We start from the raw sequence: 15822 nt of genomic DNA on the forward strand, positions 1-15822 counted from the left end.
TTTCTTCACTCATTCTTTCCATGTTGTCCAAAATGTCCCATCTTTCATCAGCCCTATTTGCCATCTGCTTTTCCACCCCCGCTCTCCTTGTCACCTCGTTTCTCAATATCCAACTTTGCAACTCCTACCAAACTTCTCAGATATTTCATCTCAAACACATCTAAACTTTTACTCTCTACCTCTCTTAAATTCCCTGTCAGTACCCCATACAGTGCCGTCGGCACAATCACACCTTCATATGGTCTCCTCTTTGAATCCATTCCCAAATGCCTATTTCTCAAGACACTTTTCAATCCCCCAAGGCATTTACATGCTTCTTTCAGTTTACAATTTACGTCCACCGCCACTCCTCCCTTTCCTGCCACATGCGATGCGACCCCAAATACCTAAGCCTATCATTCTCTAGTCTCTCTCCTTTAATGCTTATTTCCAACTCGCTGTTATCCTCTCCCTTTGTACATCTCACCACCTGACATTTACCCAAAATTAGCTCCAACTTACTCCTATCGCAGACCCTCCCATACTCAGTCAATAACTCCCTTAATCACACCTCCGACCCTGCCAGAGGCGCAGTGTCGTCAGTAAACAAACGGCTCACATCCCACTTATCTCCATTTTCTTTAACCATCTCCAGTCTCCTGACCATTACATTCGCCTTTACCCCTCGCACCACCCCATCCATGTACACACTGAACAGCCATAGCGACATGAAACATCCCTGTTGCAGTCCCACCTTTACCTCATAACACTCGCTCTCTCCATTTCCAATTCTAACACAGGCTCTACTACTCTTGTAAAAACTCTTGATTTCCCTTAACAGCTTTCCCCCAATCCAACATATCTGCAAAACCTCCCACAGTGTCTTTCTGTTTACACTGTCATAAGCCTTTTCCAAAACCATAAAGGCTCAAAAACACCCAGTTTCCTTTCGCTACAGCTTTCTCACATATCTGCCTTACCACAAAAATCTGATCCACTCAACGCCTACCTTTCCTAAACCCTCACTGTTCCTCGCCAATTACTACCTCTGTTTCTCTTCTAATCCTCTCAATTAAAACCCTCCCATGAGCTTTTCCAATGCGCTCAACAAAATGATCCCTCTGAAACTACTACACTCACATCTGTCCCCTTTCCCATTGTAAAGCTGAAATATACATGCACTCCCACTGTCCTCTGGCACTCTACCTTCCCTTGGACACACATTAAGCTTCACTACCCAGTCCACTATTAATGTACCTCCCTTCTTCACACTCCACATAACACCCACTTAACCCAGGTGCCTTACCTGCTCTCATAGTTTTCAAAACTACTTGCATCTCATCTTTTCTTAGTTTTCCTTCATTTCCTTTTGCCATAATTTTCTTAGCACCCTCACTGCTATCATTAATCCCTCCCTATCCTCCTCCACATTCAACATCTCTTTAAAGTAATCTACCCACCTTCCCCTTCAGTTATCGTCTGTCCATCTGCACCTTTTGTATTTTCTTCTCTACTTGATTCAACTCCCTTTCCCCTCTAAACTTCCTTCTAAAAAATTTTTTACTTTCAAAATATTGTCATACTTCCACCCCATTTTACACCTGCTCTCCTTTTGCCTCCTTTACCTCTCGTTTTGCTTCTCTTTATTTTTTTGTGCCTCTCATAGGTTTCTTTCGTCCTACTTTCCAACCAGTCTCTGAATCCTCGCTTCTTCTGCAACCTTCTTCACTTCATTATCTCATCACTCACTACCCTCCCATCCTCCTTGTTCCACATACCATCCTTACACATCTTGTCACTCCTTTGAAACCCTCCATTCCTCTTCCACTGACAAATTAAATGTATATTATATATATATATATATATATATATATATATATATATATATATATATATCTGTGTGTGTGTGTGTGTGTGTGTGTGTGTGTGTGTGTGTTTAAGGTGGAAAAAGAAGTCACGGGTCTGGTTCCGAGTTTCTCAGTTTATTCCTGACCGGTTTCGCTCTATGCTTCTTCAGAGGAATGTGACTCAGGGGTAAAGCTGGCGGTATACCTAGTAAGAATATGACCGCGTTCCCCCATTGGAGGTTGGCCCCGTTTGTACAATAATTTACAATTTTTAATACAGTGAACACTAATTTCAGATATAGCTCCGGTGTGTGTGGAATGTTGTCCGAGGGTATAACAGTGTAAGTGAAATGAGTGGTGTAAAAATGTGAAGAACCCCGAAAGGTGTCACAAGATAACGTATAATAAATAATATAATGATGACATATCCATACAAAATGAAATAGGATAAAGTTATAAAAATAAAAATAATAAAATAAAATGGAAAAAATAAAATGAATAATAAAAAAAAAAAAAACTAGAATAATGAAAACTGAAAAAGGAAGAAGAAATAAAAATAGAAACCCACTTCGAACACTAAACCACGCCAGCACAAAACACCGTGCAACTTGTCTTACCAACTGTACTTCCCCATGTTGGAAGGGTCACGAAAAAGAAGTTACGAAACTTCTGTCCGTGACTGTACTATACCGGGAGTAGTTCCTACGCGTCATTCCTGCACCCTTCTTCCTTCCTTCCTCCTCCTCCAAATCCCACCAACTCTTCCATACCACCCCCACCACCACCTCCTCCCCCTCCCTCTCCTCCTCCACCCCTGCAATCACCTCCTCCTCTTCCTTCTCCATCCCCACTACCATCTCCTCCTCTACACCCTTCACTTTCTCCTAATGTTCTATCCCCTGCCTTTCCACCATTACCTCCACCAATTCCTCCTCTATACCTTTCCTTTTTCTCCTCTTCTATCCCCACCCTTTCCACCATCAATTCCTCTTCTATCCCCTTACTCTTCCTCCTCTTCTATCTACACCCTTTCCACCATTAACACAATTTATTCCTCTTCTATCCCCACCCTTTCCACCATTAGTACCACCAATTCCTCCTCTATCCCGTTCTTCTCTCTTCTCTTCTATCCCCACCCTTTTCACCACCATCACCATCCAACCACGTGAATAGACTTCGCCGCCTTGGCGCACGAGCACGAAGGGCCTTCGGAGGCATTCCCGGCACGAAACGGCTCATTACGACGCTTTCTTCGGCCTCTACTGAAGGGACCCTCCACACACACACGGGGGCGAAGCAAGCAAGCATACAAATACGCATAAACGGGAAAGCAAAGTGTGTTTGGCATTCTCCCTTCCAAATGGAAGGAAATGCTTGCCGGTGAGCTCCCTTATCTTGCACGCAAAAATCCACGTTCGAGCCCAACACAAGGTTCAGTTGACTAGTGTCGTATGCCTATATCAACCTTCCATATTGATGATAATAATGATGATGATGATAATAATAATCATCATCTATCTATATGCCAAGGGCCTCTTCTCCCTTATATCAATAACAACAATAATATAAACAATAATAACAATATCGATAATAATGTTAATAATAATAATTATAAATAAAAAAGGCTAACACAATAAACAATTGATCATATAATGTATGAAAGCCAGAAGAAAAAAATATATAAAGAAAAATTAATACGATGTCATCAAATTTCCTGACCACACAGTTTTTATACTCCCTACATGGCGATCAGTCCATATAATTATCTAAGACGAAAATAATGGTAGGAGGCGGGAGAGGGGAGAGGAGGGAAGAAGAGGAAGAAGAGGAGAAGGAGGAGGGGTAAGGGTGTGGAGGGAGGGAGGAGGTGAAGTTTGATGGCTCTGCCGTAATGGATTTCACAAGATAAAAGCCAGTGATGGGAATGGGAAAAAAAATGGAGAAATGTTAAAAACAGAAAAGGCTAAAGAAAACGAGGAAAAGTACTAAGAAAACGGGGAGCTTCGGCAGAGACGGGTGTGTGTGTATGTTTGTGTGTGTGAGTGTGTGTGTGTGTTTGTGTGTGTGTGTGTGCGCTTGTGTGTGCGCGCGCTTGTGTATTCACTTGGTCTTTGGATCACGTGTTGGACTCGTGATCGACAGCTATTTCCCTCCTGGAAGAGAGCTCAGAGCTCGTAGGTCCGATCTATGGGTAATGCTATGACCTTGCACACACACACACACCCAACTCCCCGCCCACGAGAGTCAGAGTAACGACCCGAGGCACAGCGATACCGAAATAATTTCGGCCCTGGGCAGGATTCGAACTGGCTACTGGGAGCACTTCTGCTTCCCAGTTCAGCGCTCTACCAACTGTACCACCGAGTCGGTGTGTGTGTGTGTGTGTGTGTGTGTGTGTGTGTGTAAAGAACGACAGGGAGATTAACCTCTCCGACATCCTCCTTGTCGGTCCCACGCCAGAGTTACTGACGTGTTTAAGAATGTTATCTGAAGAGGGAGAGGATGAGAAGGGGAGAGGGTGAGGAGAAGAGCGGGAGAGAGAGAGAGAGAGGGCGAGACAGAAGCGGAGAGAGGATTGGGGGTTTAAAAGACGAAGAGGAGGTAGAGGAGGATGAGGAAGAAGAGGAGGAAGAGGGTCGATGGAAAGGACGAAGCAATGAAAAATATCTAATTAATTTTTTATTTGTCTATTTGTATTTTCTTCAACATCTGACCACGCCATGTAACAAATGGCCTGTCGCCATGTTTTAACATTAAAATCCATTGTAATTTATTGTTCGTGTGTGTGCGTTCGTACGTGCCCACGGGCGTGTGGGCGGGCCTCGCCGGGCGGGGCCTGGCCGCACGGACGGGCTGCCCGGAGCCATTCCAGGTGACTCAGTTCTGCGGCAATTTCCGGATCCTGAAGAATTTCGGGCCCGGATGTCTTCGACTAGACAACACCCCCTCTCCCCCCAAAAAATTAATAAATAGCCACTTGTTCTCTCCTTTACTCTGATAGTGACCTTGTCGCTCAAATATTCTATCACCTCAGGTCACTTATTTACATCCCACAAGGTTAGAAGCGCCGGTAAACTAGTCCATAATAACCATCCTCACCTTCTACGACCCTTTGAATAATACAATAACTATACATATATATATATATAATATATATATATATATATATATAAACATATACATACACACACACACACACACACACATACACACGCACACACAAACATATTGAACACACAGGCATGTGTTGACCTGGGGCAGCAGCTTCATTGTTACAGCTGAGCTGTCCCTCGAGGCATTTAGGCAGCTGCCAGCAGCGGAGTGTAATATCGATACAGCTGCTCGCGGCATCTGTGGTGACTGGAGAAAAAAAAAGAGAGGGAGAGAGGGAGGAAGAGAGGGAGGAAGGGAGGGAGAGAGGGAGAAAGAGAGGGAGGGAGGGAAGGAGGGAGGAAGATAGAGGGGGAAACGCAATAACGCCTCTCTATCCCATTGGGGACGAAGCGGCCCCTGTACCTAGCCACGGTGACTCAATCCTGGTTGTTAAGGTTGTTTGCACATTGGTTTTGATGATTGTGGCTGTGGGTGAGACAAAACCATTGACATCAGCTCGACTTTACTGATAAGATACCAGTGAGAAGGGCGTCTAAAGAACCTTCTCCCTCCCACCCGTCAACACTCTCCTCGCCCCGATCTGGTGGGGAAGCCCCGAGGGGCTGGGACTCGGTCCCTGAAACTTTCCCAATACAAGTCGATTGAAAAGGGGAAAGCGGAGAACCGCAGACTGATCCCCTCTTCCTCCCCCTACTACAACCCCGTGAAAAAAAACATAAAAAGCCCCAACGTTTTTTCCCAAATAGATCTCTACGAAGTGTCCCAGGACCATTGCCGGATACTATGGGGGTTGTGGCCTTCCAGTAGGTAAAACTCGATGCAACGGTATAATATTTGTCGCCGTCCATTTCACTAACGCTTTTATACTCACGGAAGACAATTCTTATAAACTCTGAGCTGGAAGAACTTAAAAATACATTTCGAGAACAAGACGAAGAACAAGGAAAGAGAGGGAAAGAGATGAAGAGGAAGAAGAGGAGAAAGAATGAGAGAAAAAGGGAAAGAAGAAGCCTACAAAAACACGTTAGCCTATATTCAAAGGCGATAAAAAATTGTGGCAAGGTCGACAGAAAAACTGGGATCGTGCCAAGAGAAGAGAGAGAGAGAGAGAGGGGGGGGGGGCAGCGAGTGAGGAGAAAAATAAAATAAACAAATCAATCAAATATACACAAAATTACGAAAAATACATCATTACAATAGGCGTGGAAATTACAAGGGATCCATATCCATGCGCTCAACAGAACCAGCGCACCACAGCTAAACGGAGGAATTATCAAGTATAAATGTGATCGTAGCGTGCGACTGTTCCGTCGGGGGTTACTGATTTCCATAAAATATCAACTGCATAAAACATTCATTCAGTCTGACCCAAACTAGAATAAAACATATATCACTGTCTCCTTTGAACAAATGGATATGTGTGTGCGTGTGTGTGTGTGTGTGTGTGTGTGTGTGTGTGTGTGTGTGTTTAAGGTCACAGTAATACCCACAGTTTGTACCACAAAAAATCTGGTCTCTCATCCGGAAGCCTGATAGCAGTCAATCACGAATCCAGCACGTAAAAAAAGGGAATCACACACACGATATGCAGTAAAGATTACCTCCCAATGATTAGAGGCACGCCCACTCCCACCCGCCTATCCACCCACACGCACACACGTACACACAATCTGTATAACGACTACCTTTCCAATGACAGCAAGCACGCAAACAAAAATGCTTGCAAATCAGAGGAGAGGAACGAAAACAAGCACTAACTAAAGCACATTGGTCTAGCGGACACAAACAAACAAACAAGCACTGTGACCTTGGCCGTGAGAGGTCGAAAAGTTACTCATTAGACCTTCCCACATTCATTCGTCCATTGGGAGTCCCTATGTTCAATCACCGTGCGTGCGTACGTGTGTGGGTGCACCAGCGGGGAAAAAAAAAGTGTGTGTGTATGTGGCAATGTCGACACATATGCGTCGACCTGACATTTTGCAATGTCAGTAAAACTAATACGGGCAGGTTGGCTAATTCTAATGAATATTGCCGTGAGCTTGAATGATTGGAAACCCGCGGCCTCACATCAGCCGACAACGGTCAGAAGGACCAACAGGAGGATGAAGAATTGGCGAAAGAGGAAGACGACGATGATTATGAAGAGGAGGGAAAGGAAGAGGAAGAGGAGAAGGAAGTGGAGAAGGAAGAGTTCCCACTCTTCTGTTTTCATTATATGGAAATATTTGGGAAAAGTCGAAGTTAAAAGAATTCATGCGAGAGAGAGAGAGCACCAATCTATCGGGGTTGCACCTTCACATGGAGGTAGTGATGTTGAATGGGTCATGAAAAGGAGTGGTGGGGAGACAATCCTCCCTGACGAACGTCAACCTCACGAGTCTCAGTGCAGAAAGGAGCACTCTCTCTCTCTCTCTCTCTCTCTATATATATATATATATATATATATATATATATATATATATATTGTTGAGACATTCTGACAGGTTGATGTAAGCGGAATAGGAAACACAGGAGTCTTAGTCTTGAGTTTATTCCTGACTAGTTTCGCAGGTATGCTTTTTCAAAGGAATATGTGTACAAACGGGCTGTGGGCATTATATACATGGGGTGGACCTCACCACCTCTCCGAGTTACCATAGTTGGTGGCGAATGTGAACATCACATTGTGGCTAACGTAACAATGAAGACATTTTCACAATTAAATATGATAACACTAATAATTTCTTTGTTATTAGTGTTATCATATTTAATTGTGAAAATGTCTTCATTGTTACGTTAGCCACAATGTAATGTTCACATTCGCCACCAACTCGGAGAGGTGGTGAGGTCCACCCCATGTATATAATGCCCACAGCCCGTTTGTACACATATTCCTTTGAAAAAGCATACCTGCGAAACTAGTCAGGAATAAACTCAAGACTAAGACTCCTGTGTTTCCTATTCCACTTACATCATATATATATATATATATATATATATATATATATAATATATATATATATACACACATACATACACCTATTTATACATAAATATACACACACACATATGTACATATGTTAAGTCAATGGAACATGTAATCACTTCTCTGCTAGTTAAACGAATTGGCAGTAGTTGAAGCAAACGTGCTAGTGATAAAAAAAAAAGGGCGTGGAGGGCGTGCCCAGGTTCATGCACGCCCACAACGGGAGCGTCATGCAGTGATCATGTGAACTACGCAGCTAACAGAAAAAATGCCCTTCCCTTTGTTTTTAGATTTAGGAGTAAATGTATCTTTTAATGCAACTGTGTCATATTATCAAGATCAAATGTACTGAATAAACAATATATACATACATACAATCCATACACGTGTACATGTACATATTTCTTACATCCCTTTAAGTGAACTGGTAAATTTGGTGGATATTATTCTAACTACAGAATAACATACACTAATGCTTTAAAGACGATGCTCACATCAATACTTTGTCACAATAAATTCAGAAAATCAATAACTGCAACATTCTACAACAACTCCATGTAGCAAGATATGTGTGCGCGCGCGTTGAACATTATACAATGAATGTGGCTTCCATCACCTGACCAAAAACATAATTCTTTATACATATGATATATATTTGATTAATCACTTGTTTACTTTAACCGGTGGACACATCATCACAGGAATTTGTCCCTTCACTCACTTGCAAAACACATACATACATATACCAAAAGGCCTTTTCCCCTATATAAGGTAGACGGTCCGCCCATTCCATACCCATTTGTTTCCTTTTCGTCTTAGCTCTATGCGGGTGATGGGCCATCCCTGACCCCCGCCCAGTGCCTGGTTTAACCCCACCACTTCATGGTGCCGACGGGGGAAGGAAACGTGTAAAGTGAAGAAGAATTAAATGTTTTCGTGCTCACTTGCTCCAAACAGGCTAAAAGTAAACACACAGACAAAAGGAAGGACATATGTCCAACAAATGACGTAATCTAGGTTATGATCTCACGCAAATTGTCCTTATACATAGGAATGCAAGCGTCCGCACGCATGCACGAATATTCTCGTACCTTCACGCACGTTCATGCACACGCACGCACATACGTGCACAGAGGCCGGGGCTCAAATCACACAAACCACATTTTGGAGAGAGAGAGAGAGAGAGAGAGAGAGAGAGAGAGAGAGAGAGAGAGAGAGAGAGAGAGAGAGAGAGAGAGAGAGAGAGAAAACAGTAGCGCTCGGTTCGCTTTCGTTCTAGTTGCTGCCAAGCTATTTTACTCAGCCTGGCGTAGCTCATTTGTATGTCATTCATCGGTCTCACCCTGCAGTGGAGGGCGGGGATATTTTTAAATATTCTTTTTATTCAGATCAGGGATTCACTCTTCCTCCCTCATCGACGGTGTATTCACATTTCATTTGTTTACCAACGGAAGGTTCTCCCCTCCGAAGTTCCCGTACAATGTTGCAGTGCCCACGTCACACAACAATGTCACATCACTCGACAGTGTCAACTTCAAACGACAGTGTCACATTACTCAATAGTGCCAACAAGCACTAGTACTATCTATCACGAAAGTGTCCACTACAAACAACAGTGCCAAATTACCGGACAGTATCCACCTCGCACAACAGTGACACCTATCACGACAGTGCCCACTATAAACAACAGTTCCACATCACTCGTCTGTGCCAACTTCAAATAACTGTGCCAACACGTGCGATAGTGTCAATCAGCACGACCTTGACAAGCTGTTATACATATCTTACCACTATTCTACCTCTACATCAGAACAGACACCAATGATACACCAGATACATACAAAACACCAAAATTTTTACAAAACGAGAAAATCCCTCTTTTATCACCAGACAACGAGCAAATCTTCCCAACTGCCAGACACATTAACGAATAAATGGGGTCGTAATCATTTGACCCGTTGCAGTCTGGAATAACCCGTGCGTGATGTCCCTATATCTCCAGCAAACATATCTATACTTGAATGAAAACAAATCGACACGGTGAACCGGACGGTTTGTGTACAATTACTTTGCAGTAAAACTACGCGCGAACACCCACGAAATGACACTGTGCTATTGTACCAAGTTCATTTGTCCGTGACTGTACAATGATGAAGATTTAATTCGAATTATGTATACAAGACATGCAATTACCATCTCTCATTCATACACAATTCAAGGTTCCCTATGAGTATGCTATAACTAGGTAAATAGGGCTAAATAAGCGCGCGCGCGCACACACACACACACACACATACACACATACATACACACACACATACATGGAAGGGAGAAGGAGGACGGGGACCGAGAGGGAGGTAAGGTAGGGACAGAAATGGAGTGAAAGGGGAAGAGGGGAATATGGAATGGAGGGAAGGGGCAATCACAGCAAAACAAAGGCACACCATTCCCGATAAATACCTATTGGAAAGTAATAACAGGTTATACGGACAACGCCAACGACGGAGGCAAGCTATTTCAGAAAACGAAAATAATGGGAAAACAGGGAAACTGCCTTTCCATAAACGTTCGTGCAATGGACAGAATGATCATGGGATCAATGGGACGGGAAGTGGAGGAAGGGAAGCGTAGGGGAGGGGATGTAAATGGAAGGGAAAGGATCAGGAAGAGACGGAAGAGGATGGGAAGTTAAAAGGGAAAGGTGGGGAGGGGAAGACAGGATAGGAAGGGATGATGGGAGGGGAATAGGAAGGGAGGTTGGGAGGGAGGATGGGAGGTGAAAAACAGAAAGGTAGGGAAAGAAAAGAAAGGGTGATGGGGAGGGGATAGGAAGGATATGGGATGGGTATGGGACAGGATGAAAAAAAGAAGCGTAAGTAGGAGGAAAAAGGGAAACGGAAACAGAAATGGAAGGGCAGAGATGGAAGGGAAGTGATGCAAGTCAAACAAATGAAGTGAATGGAAGGTAAAGAATGCAAGGAAACTAAAGGCAGGGAAGGTAAGGAACCCAGTAGTCTAACTCAAAGCTAACACATCCATTTTTCTTCTCACTAAAATGAGACTGTTGTAACAAAGAACATGTTCGGCGACATTCATGAAATTTTCACCTTACTGGAAACTATAGACTCGGAGTAGGGGATGAATGAAGCATTATCTTTTATTTATTTTTTGCCGACTGTTAAAACCAACTAAAAATAATTTATAACAATATTACCCTTTCACCGCTACTCACGATTCATAATACATTTAATTAGGTTGCGGCCAGGAGGTTTCATTCGCCCAAAGGGAACACACACATCCATCAAAAGCGGTGGTGCAGTGGATAGCATTCCAAATCACTGTCCAGGGAAGGCCAGTCCATCTAATTTATGCTATGTAAACAGACCCATGAAGAAAACCACAACATGATGGAGGCTTCCAACAACTCTCTCTTTCTCTCTCCTCACAGTAGTGTAAGACTTGTCCAAGATGAACGGCCAAATGACTTTATTCAGCCAAGGAAAGGAAAGGAAGTGTGTGTGTGTGTGGGGGGGGAGATACATTAAGCAACAAGATCAGCCCCATCTTGATTAATCCATTCCATGCAATTGGCAACATACCTTTGTTGTTGTTGCAGTCTGGCAATTTTATTCAGCTGGGGAACCCCATTGCATACAGAAAGGGGTTCAAAACACTTACCTGAAAGATAAATAATAATAATAATAATAATAATTCAATAATAAAAATAATAATAATTTGGTTAAGGACGTAAACGAGTGAAACACAGACCATATCAACAGATATAATTAGCGCGCGTGGCTACAAATGCGCACGCGCACACACAAACACAAACTAGTCAAGAATAAACTGAGACTAAGACTCCTGTAGTTCCCATGCACACGCCAACCTGTCAGAATGCTTCGACGTATACATGCATAAATATAATATGGATGGAGGTGATTTTGTCAGCAATACCCAGCGCTTCTATCCACAGGGGCAATATACCTCCGAAGAGGTGACAAATAAGTATTTGAACAAAGAGATACAAAATTAATTATCGGATTCCATTTCTGAGTGGGGATTGAGAGATTGGGGAGAGAGAAGGAGAGAGAGAGGGAGAGGGAGATTCCTTCTAACCCGACGCTCTTCTTGTGACGATCCTCTCCTTCCATTCCACACGATCAAAACTCCCCCAAACTCCTGCACCTCCACATATGGAGTACTGACTACATAAGTTTCATGGAATCGATATTTCAGGCAACTTGAGTGACATTCCTACAGCATTCTTTTACGACTGTTGACTAATCTCCAATCATGAAAAAAATAATAATTACAAGTATCCATTCTGGCAACTTTATTCATTTACAAGAATCCCATCCCGATATCAAAAATCGACCTCTTATCGATAAAGATTTATCAATATCAATCTCCCCTCTTCCGTTTTCTATCACCTTCCATTTTCTTTGGCTCCACGCCTCCCTACTCCCGAAACGTTTCTTTTATCTTCACCGTTTTCTTTTCGATAGTGATGAGAACATATATCTACGGACTCCGATCGCCTCATTTCAGAGAATGAGACCAAGAGAGATCACCCTTTCCTTCCCCCATCCTTTTTTTTTCATTCTAGCCTTGTTATGGACCGAAAGGTCTCCTCCTGTCAGCACGCTTCAACACTGTTCTACTCTTAGTAACCATGTAGTGAGCGCTGAAACTCGGTTGTTTTAAGAAACCGTTAAACAACTTTATGGATGGGGATGACAGGTGGTAATAGACGTGGAACTGCCTAGTGTAGGCCTTATGGTCTCTTGCAGTCTCCTTCATTCTTATGTTCTCTGTGACAACAGTTCCCATTGCATTACAATACCTTCCATACTATGCATTCCCCTTTCTGCCACCAGCCTGTGGCGAGTCCCCCACATGTGCTTCTATGCGATATTTTGGCTTATATTATCGCCGTTGTGGAAATGGAATGGACAGGAAATCTATGTTGTATAGAAATAGCTGGCCTTCGGCCTTGTATTATATTTGTGTAGGTTAAGTCCATATTACGCCTGTACTTCAGGCATTTGTATCCTCATGAAAGCACAACCTAGGCCCTGCCGAGCCATGTTTCAGTCAGGTTAGGCCGTGTACTTCTTTGGCGTACGCATGGTGCGTATATAAGGACGCCAGGTTTTTGGTGTCCGGGCAGTTCTTTTCTGTACTCGTCACAAGCGGTGCGCGACTCAGGTCACTCTGCGGTCACTTTTGTGTTTAGGAGCCCTGCCCGCTGACCCAGCCTAGGTCGACACTCGCGCTAACCAGAATAAAGCCACCAAACTCACTCGAGTCTCCTTCACTCCCTCGGCACCAAAGCACAAGTAACATTCACGTAATGTTACAGGCCTATTCTATCCAGCCATGTGTGACATTATTCTTGTTTCACAAAAAACAGAAGACTTGCAAGATATGCTGATTGATCTGAACAAGGAAAATCTCAAAGTAGGTTTAAAAATGAATAAGAGTAAAACCAAAGTAATGTTCAACACGAGAGTTCAGAATGTTGAGATTATAAATCTTGAAGATGTTGAAGAATATAATTATTTAGACCAGATGGTGAAAGTGACCAAAGATCATGATAATGGAATAAAAAGGCGTATTACAACTGGTTGGAAAATGTTTGATAAGTATAATAAAATTTTGAGAGGCGCTCTACCTATATGTTCGAAACGTAAAGTTTGCAATCGATGCATTCTGCCAGAATTAATCTACGAGTGAGAGATTTGGAAACTGACGAAGGCGATGGAAACAAAGCTAAGAAATGAATGGAGACATCAATGATTGGAATAACGCTGAGAGACCGAAAGAGAACAAGTTGGGTGAGAGAGCAGACTAGAGTGAAAGATATTGTGGAGACGGTAAAAGAAAGAGGAATTGGGCAGGTAATTTAGCGCGAGCGACTGATGAGCGATGGGGCAAGTGTGTTACTGAGTGGACGCTGCGAAATGGGAAGCATGGAATAAAGACCAGACAGAAGGTGGAGAGACGAGAAAGAGAAGTTTGCAGGAGTGACGTGACAGGTTGGCGCGGTCTTGTGAATTATGGAATGCTATGAAAGAGGCCTTTGTTCAATATTGAACTCAGGATGGCTGATTTGATTGATTGATATCCTACATCCCCTTCTGATTTGTATATTTGTATTTGATTTATGTATATATATATAAATATATATTATATATGTATATATATATAAATATATTATATATATATATATATATACAGTATATATATATATATATATATATACAGTATATATATATACGTGTGTGTGTGTGTGTGTGTGTGTTTATGAATATCCCACTATCGAAGAAAATATATTTGAGGATAAGTATGTTACGATCACTGATCACAATAAACGTGTTTTCAAATATTTTTTCTCCGATAGTGGGATAATCAGTATATTCATATTCATCTATTTGTTGAATAAATGAAGGAAGGGCTTCACCATACAATACTGACTTTGACCTGAATAACGTGATGGGGAGTCTGGGATGCACCTTCACCAACGAAGTGCTAATCTGGGATAGACGACGGGTAGCTTTTGGATGGGTGTAGGGATGGGTGCAAGGTGGGTGTATGCTTTGCCTCGGCCACCCACTGCCACTTATAAGGGTGAAAAAACCTTTGCGTGAATGCGTGCGTGTGCCTGTCCTGAAATTTCACACAAACACAAATGACCTTCCAACACCACACGAACACTGATACTGTATATTCAAAGGTCAAATCACATTCCCCAGACCTCAAAATAACTGTTATCAGCAGCAGAAATGACATCTCGATGTTGTACTAAAGTTGTAAGAATCTATTTCAATACAATGTTTTTTGAAAATATCTAAACCTTTGCAACACAGAGTAAAGCGGGCTATTTTGCAGAAAACATTGTTGCATGTAGGGTACTGGCTTGGAACACCTCTCTCAATCGGGAGCAAAATGTGCGTTAAAACGCGCGCGCGAAGATTTGGGAGAGTTCAACACATGATCTAAGACCATGCGCGCGCGCACACACACACACACACACACACATAGAATTACAAAAGTTACTATAATTTTCAAAGATCCCACCTCTTCGGAAAAGACAGACAGACAGAGAGAGAGAGAGAGAGAGAAGGGTCATCTACCACTCCCTTTCCTCCTCGTTAATTCCTTTAAGGGTCATTATGGCATCTTTCCTAAACCCGTATTGACCCCTACGTCCTTAGAAAGGAAACCCAAAGCTCAATAACTCAAGTTTTAATGGGCTGACCTTAATAACGACCTTAAGTCCTTTCGGAACGATTGAAGCGTCTCAAGGAAGAAGACCTTTAGTAATTGGATTATCAGCATTATTACTATTTCATTATTACTATAATAATTATCCATTAAAAATTTTATTATTACTATTATCATTATTTTTATCAGTGCTTCTTTACTCAATGCAAGAGTTATTTCATATATTTGAGTATTATACACAAAGTTCTAATCAGTTGTGTACACTGGTGGCGTCATCAGAGGCGTGCTTGTCTCGCATTCGATTAGTTTTGAGTTCGAATCCCGCACTTTTCTCCGATTCCCAGCAGTGACTGTTACCTGCCCCAACAGTCCCAAAAGCACATAATAGGGCAAAGGTGACGGCTTCGGCCGCAGCTACTCAGCTCCTCCAGGCGTAGGCTCGGTATCGTTTGTTTTACTCTGTTTAACACCTCTCTCTTGGGGAAAGACATAAAATATCTTAGCACAGCGGGACAAGGTTGGCCTTCTCGTTGGAACGCCTCCCCCCCCTCACAAACGCGAAGTACTGCGAAGGGTACTTCTGGCTGCGTGTAGGGGATCAATAAACAAACAAACAACTAGACAAGAAAACATGGGGGGGGGGTCAGGTCAAGGAAGCTTGGAAAGTACCGACTCAGGTCAGATTGG

The 15822-nt window shown here is 42.7% G+C and overlaps 1 protein-coding gene across 1 annotated transcript in view; it reads right to left on the reverse strand.

Moving 5' to 3' along the window:
• Positions 1 to 15822, reverse strand: part of LOC143029184 (katanin p80 WD40 repeat-containing subunit B1-like) — a 571733-nt gene that overhangs the window by 506696 nt on the left and 49215 nt on the right. The gene's annotated exons all lie outside the window — the stretch shown is intronic.

Source organism: Oratosquilla oratoria, chromosome 10 (genome assembly GCF_046742065.1).
Source record: "Oratosquilla oratoria isolate Oo_2021 chromosome 10, ASM4674206v1, whole genome shotgun sequence".
Lineage (NCBI taxonomy): Eukaryota > Metazoa > Arthropoda > Malacostraca > Stomatopoda > Squillidae > Oratosquilla > Oratosquilla oratoria.